The sequence below is a fragment of the Anguilla rostrata genome, chromosome 2 (assembly GCF_018555375.3).
Source record: "Anguilla rostrata isolate EN2019 chromosome 2, ASM1855537v3, whole genome shotgun sequence".
NCBI classification, from domain to species: domain Eukaryota; kingdom Metazoa; phylum Chordata; class Actinopteri; order Anguilliformes; family Anguillidae; genus Anguilla; species Anguilla rostrata.
The window spans coordinates 22,507,655-22,514,685 of NC_057934.1; the positions used below are offsets into that span (position 1 = coordinate 22,507,655).

A 7,031-nucleotide genomic window follows, 5' to 3' on the forward strand; every position below is an offset into this window, starting at 1 on the left:
ATCTGTCTTAAGGAAACTTTACAAATAACCCTTCTGAAACAGCTGGGGGCTTTCTGAGGGTTAATGTGTCAGGTGAGAACTGTGTTAAACATGTAAGGGATGTAGACTATTGTGTGGGGTGAGTATTGTGTTCAGGGCGCTGGGCTCAGGTGTAGAGTGAGTATGGTGTTATTAAAGGTCTGCTTCCTCATTCTTCACTATAAAGGCAGTGAATGAGCGCTTTGTTCGCATTCATTTCTCTCCTAATTAAATAAAGTGTGCAGTACACAAGCGATCATCAACAGGCTGCAGTGAATGCCCACAGACAGACACAAGGCAAAACCCAGCCTTCACAGATCGCACTGCCTGGCCTGCCATCCTTGGGCACACACACACACATAGATACACACACACACACACACACATGCATGCACACACACACACACACGCACACACACACATACGCGCACACACACGCACACGTGCATAACCACACACACATGTACATGCACACACACACACACACACGCACACATGCATACATGCACACATGCACATGCATACACATATATACTCGCACAAACACATACACAAAGACACATGTGGCAGCAACACACTAAGCACAATGTAAATTACACACATTTTAAAATAACAGGACCATGTGAATACATTAGGCAGAAGAACAGTGGAAATGTGATGATAGATGGAGGAGATTGTGGATCTTACCTTCCGCAGGTCGTTATTGCATATGTAAGGACCCCAGCACCAAGGCCACTACTTGGACTCACGCACTACAGAAAAAACTCACAGTTCTCTCTCTCTTTCTCAGCTTCACACTTTCTATTTTTTCTTCCCTCTTCCCTCCTCCTTACTGGTGAGTTCAAAGCGAAGATCTCTCTCCACAGCAGTGAGAAGTTGCCTGCTACTCTCTCTGTTTCTCTCCCTCTATGTGAAAGTTCTCTCGCTCTCTCCTCCTCCTCGTTGGGGAGGAGCCCCGGGAAAGTTCAGCAGGGGGAGGGGGAGGGGGGTTAAGAGGGCTGGTTCCCTACATAATAAGTGGGAGGGGCTACTACTGTCTGATTACAGCCGCAGTAGACTGTGACTGGATGGTATTTGTGTGCTCATGCATGTTCAGGATGTTAGCAGTCAGCGGCCAGTGTTCTTGACTCAGAGTTCAGCGTGTACTTTTTTTAGTGCACAGAGTTCATATTTAAGACCTCATGTGCACATCTGTGACCGTGTGAAAGTGTCCTCCAGGAGCACCGATGCAGATGGAGAAATATACAGTCAGGTCCATAAATATTTGGAAAAGTTATTGTTATTTTAGCTGTCTACCACAGCATATTGGAGTTGAAATTAAATAATGAATATGAACTCAAATCGCAGACCTTCCGCTTTAATTTGAAGGTATTTACATCCAAATCGGGTGAATGGTGTAGGAACTACAGCACTTTTTTTATGTGGTCCCCCCCCTTTTTAAGTGACCAAAGGTAATTGGACAATTGGCTGCTCAGCTGTTCCATGGCTAGGTGTGTGTTATTCCCTCATTATTTCATTTACAAGTAAGCAGATATAAGGTCTAGAATTGATTTCAAGTGTGGCATTTGCTTTGGGAATCTGTTGCTGTTAACTCTCAATATGAAGTCCAAAGAGCTGTCAGTGTCGGTAAAGCAAGCCATCATTAGGCTGAAAAAAAAACAAAAAACCCATCAGAGAGATAGCAAAAACATTGGGTGTGGCCAAATCAACTATTTGTTACATTCTTAAAAGGAAAGAACGCACTGGTGAACTCAGGAACACCAAAAGGCCCGGAAGACTATGGAAAACAACTGTGGTGGATGACTGAAGAATACTTTCCCTGGTGAATAAAAACCCCTTCACAACAGTTGGACAGATCAAGAACACCCTCCAGGAGGTAGGCGTATGGCGTATCTGTGTCAAAGTCAAGAGAAGACTTCACCAGAGTAAATACAGAGGGTTTACCACAAGATGTAAACCATTGGTAAGCCTCAAAAACAGGAAGACCAGATTAGAGTTTGCCAAAAAACATCTAAAAAAGCCTGTACAGTTCTGGAACAACATCCTATGGACAGATGAGGTCAACTTGTACCAAAATGATGGGAAGAGAACAGTATGGAGAAGGGAAGGCACTGCTCATTATCCAAAGCATACAGTGGTTTCAGATTAGGCTTCTGCCGCGAGAGATCTTCCTGGCAGTGGCAAATTTGCATATATTTTCTTTGTATTTCTACAGGAACTACTTTTGTTCGCAAAACCACCACCAGGTGGCAAATGTGAGCACTCAAAACCATATCTGACAGTTAACAACACTCCAACCGTAGGACCCGGGAGCAAAGTAGAACCGCTGCTTTTATATTAACGGGAATGGAGAGGAAAATACATTATAAAGACAAGCTGAAAATAGGGACATGCTTGTTATCTATTACTTTTTGTGCGTATTTCAGTGAAATGCACATCTATAAACGGTTAGTCAACTAACTTTGTGGTCAGACTGTGAAACTTAACAATAGTTAGTTTCACTTAGGATATCATAGGGGATACATGTAACGCATCATAACTGAGGATTGTATAGGCCTACATGCAATTCTGTCCTATACACAATAATTAATCGAAAAGAAACTGCATTTATCACATGCATGTATTATAAGCAAACGCCAGTTTGGTCTGTATAGTAGGTTTTTGCTATTTGGTTTCAATACGAAATGAATTGTTTTAAATTAGAATTAATTCAAGCAAAATAGAGTGTTACAGTGACTACGTCTTTTGTAGACCAACTCTGGAGTTACTTCCGCCATTGGTTCCCTCGCAAATTTCCCATTCATTTTTCCCATGGGCATTTCATTTTCTGTTGAAAATAAGGTCTGTGGGTAACATCTGTCGAAGAGAGTTTCACGTTTTGTTGTAAGAGATAAATTACACCCATTAATATCTTTAGAAGCAGTATGTGATTGAAGGGGTCCTGTTCTACATCCTAGCCCAATTGCGTGCAGTTTTACTATAGCATTTTCAAATAATCCCACTACAGACTTTCTGTGCATGTCAATACAGCCATATTGATAAAAGTGATCTTTTGGAGTGTGATTATTTGAAAACAGCACAGAAATAGTTTTGCAGTTAGGGGCAGACATACAGCAGGACATCATTGGTGATAATCAAATGTCAACATTTTGAGGCATTAAAATTTTCAGATGAAATTGCAATCCAAAAGATCACTTTTTTCAATATGGCTGTATTGACACGCACAGAAAGTCTTTCATAGAAATGGGGTAGGATGTAGACCAGAACATTTTCTGCCAGGAACAAGTATCAGAACTTCTGAACTTTTACATTTGGAGAGAAATTCTTATCAAAACTTTCATATTTTTCCAATTGGCCTCTATTGGATTACATGCAAAATGTGATGTAGGATTATTTAAAAATGCTACAGTAAAATTTCACAAAAATGGGGTAGGATAATAGACCAGGACTTCTTCTGCCAGGAACAAGTGTCAGAACTTTTAATTTTGGAAAGATATTTCAATCCAAAAATTCACTTTTTTCAATTGCATCTATTGGATTACATGGAATGTTTGAAGTGGGATTATTAAAAAAGATACAGTAAAATTTCACAAAAATGGGGTACGATGTAGAACATGACCCCTTTTGCCAGTAACAAGTGTCAGAACTTTCTGAACTTTTACATTTGGAGAGAAATACTTATACAAATTTTCATATTTTTCAATTGCCATCTATTGGATTACATGGAACGTTTGAAGTGGGGTTATTAAACAATGCTACAGTAAAATTTCACAAAAATGGGGTAGAATGTAGACCTGGACCCCTTCTGCCAGGAACAAGTCTCAGAATTTTCTGAACTTTTAATTTTGGAGAGATATGTCAATCCAAAATTCACTTTTTTCAATTTCCGTCTATTGGATTACATGGAACGTTTGAAGTAGGATTATTAAAAAATGCTACAGTAATATTTCACAGAAATGGGGTAGTATGTAAACCAGGACCCCTTCTGCCAGGAACAAGTGTCAGAATTTTCAGAACTTTTACAATTGGGGAGAAATTCTTTTCCAAACTTTCATATTTATCTATATTGTCAATTTTTCAATAGGATGTTATTACTGTATTTGTTTATATAGACCGTTTGGAGTTTTATCTGCATATGGTGCAGTGATATTTCATCCACACCATTTAAAATGTACATTATTTCCTGTTCTCTCATACACACGATTGTATTTTGATGAGAAAACAAAATGCGTGACACATGGGTATCTGATATTTCAATATTACAGAAAGCGACATGTCATGTGAACGTAACAAATTAAAAAATAATAAAAAAAACTAATTTCAAATCACCAACTTTGTTCAATTTCTCACTTGAGTCGTATCTCTTAGAAGCAAATTATAGCGTTTGCAAACCGCGAAACCATCCGATCATATAACGCAACCGATTTAAGGTAGACCGGAAATTTCGAATCGGGAGCCAACTTCAGCGTCGTTGCCATACAATTGTTAGCCTAACCGTGTTTGTGCTATCGCCTTGCTGCGCGATTGTTGTGGTCATATGAGCTAGATTTCTGTAACAAAGTGCGTATGCAGACGCATATTCATATTCGACCACATATTCACGTAAAAATGCATAGAAACATTTTTAATGTTCTATTTTCTCAAAGATTAGCAAGAAAGCTAGTGAAATGATCTTACATAAATTTCATTTGGCGATCTTCGTTCACCCGGTTCCTTTTGTTTCGCAAATGAGTAGCCTAATTAGCAGCGTAAATCGGACAGTCTGTCATCAAAAATAAAATTGATGAAGAGTGTTAGGCCTACTTGAGGCCATCGCATGAAGAGATAATACATACATAGTGTATAGTGCTCATTATCTAGGCTTCACCAAGATCATGTCTGCAGTGTGGTATAACGCATTTTGGTTTTACAAATGGGTGTTCTTTTATTTTATTTTTTTAATATATATTTTAATTACGGTGAAAAGGAGATGCGTCTTTTCGATTCCCAGTTCCCAACCTGCTGCAGGTGTGCGATGATGCTTTTTCCTAGGGAGGTCAGTTTTGGCGATTTTTTAGAGAACAGAGTTTGGCGGTTTATTTTTAATCCATAATGGCATAAATACAACAGTATAATAAAATAACCATATATAAATCGCTGACTTTCCAGAAAATGAAAGTTGTGTCATTTAATACGATGTTAAAAAAATAGCTGCTTCCCTCGGCTGGTAACTGCATTGGGAAGAAAGGATCCATGTGTTTTTTGGCCAATTGTTTTCCGTTTCAGGAACAGAAATGAAAAAGCAGGAAATGAATGAGTGTTTGATATTAATTTTAAAAACATAAATCGAAAAACGAGAATCAATTGGTTATATGTGTTGCTGACTGATATTAAACATACAATTACATAAAATTAACTTGCTGTTTTAAAGTTTATGGTGTTATGTTCGGATTTCCGTTTTCTAAAGGAGAAGGGAAGAATTCTAAGTTCCTCAGGGCAGCTTTACATTATAGAACACCTAAATATATGAAAGCATGAATAAGCAATTTTTATTATAACAAAAACGTGTAATAATATCTTCAATGAGGTTAGATTTTTTTATAATGACCGAACTGACTTGGGTGCAGCGTTAGGTCCAGGCACAAATGCTCGTAAACGAAGTCAAATTACCTGTTAAAGTGAACCCAGATGCCAATTTCGTTTTAATGTTTCTGCGTGGAACGCCCGTGAATACATTGTTGGGAAAAATCCCCAAAACGGGTTTGACATCCTTATTAGGATCTTACGACTGTTGTAATGATATATAAAAAAAGAGAGAGTTACCAGATCCTTAAAAAAATTTGAATGGCTTCTATGCTGATACCAGCCCGATATCAGCTGGTATTAGGGCTTTATTTTTCCCAAGTAGCCTACTAATGTTATCTTAAAATCACAGAGCTAAACTCATTTTAAGACTGCGAATCACCCCGAAATGCAACGCGGCGTGACGTCAAGTAGCTTACAATGCAGAATAGTGGAAGCTGTCCTTATGAGGAAATATTACACTCCGCTGCCCTGTACTGTCAGAACCCCGCATCCATTTTTTTCTGGCCGGCAGAACTTCCGCCGCAGAGGCAAAAGTGTCATCTGAAACCAGTGACCACTGTACCACCTCATCTGTGAAGCATGGTGGAGGTAGTGTTATGGTGTGGACATGTATGGCTGCCACTGGAACTGGTTCCCTTGTATTTATTGATGATGTGACTGCTGACAAAAGCAGCAGGATGAATTCTGAAGTGTATAGGGCTATATTATCTGCTCAGATTCAGCCGAATGCTTCAAAACTCATTGGATGGCGCTTCACAGTGCAGATGGACAATGGCCCGAAGCATACTGCGAAAACAACCCAAGACTTTTTTAAGGCAAAGAAGTGGAATGTTCTGCAATGGCCAAGTCAGTCACCTAGCCTGAATCCAATTGAGCATGCATTTCACTTGCTGAAGGCAAAACGCCCCAAGAACAAGCAGGAACTGAAGACAGCTGCAGTAGAGGCCTGGCAGAGCATCACCACGGAAGAAACCCAGCGTCTGGTGATGTCTATGGGTTCAAGACTTCAGGCAGTCATTGACTGCAAAGGATTTGCAAAAGTATTAAAAATGACAATTTAATTTATGATTATGTTAGTTTGTCCAATTACTTTTGAGACCCTAAAATTGGGGGGGGGGGTTGTAATTCCTACATAGTTCATACAATATTTTTTGACAAAACGCTTAAATTAAAGCTGAAAGTCTAAACTCAAATCTTGATTGTTTCATTTCAAATCTATTGTGGTGGCGTACAGAGCCAAAATGATGAAAATTGTGTCACTGTCCAACTACTTATGGACCTGACTGTTAACACTCTGTGTGCACCACCCTGACTGCTACATTCTGTCTGCCACACCCTGACAGCTACACTCTGTCTGCCACACCCTGCCAGCTACACCCTGTCTGCACCACCCTTAATGCCTCCGATAGGATGTTCAGTAGCCATTTTGCTAGCCACTACTTAGATCC

General features: G+C 39.4%; 1 protein-coding gene across 50 annotated transcripts in view; it reads right to left on the reverse strand.

Annotated features, from left to right (window-relative positions):
• ablim1b (actin binding LIM protein 1b) overlaps window positions 1-7,031 on the reverse strand; it is a 142,508-nt gene that overhangs the window by 45,033 nt on the left and 90,444 nt on the right. Inside the window, exon 1 of one of the 50 annotated variants that reach the window (XM_064321322.1) lies at window positions 706-954. The exons of the other annotated variants lie outside the window; for them this stretch is intronic. The gene's annotated coding sequence lies outside the window, so the exon portion shown is untranslated. Of the gene's footprint in view, window positions 1-705; window positions 955-7,031 lie in introns of those variants that run through there. 50 annotated transcript variants of the gene reach the window in all.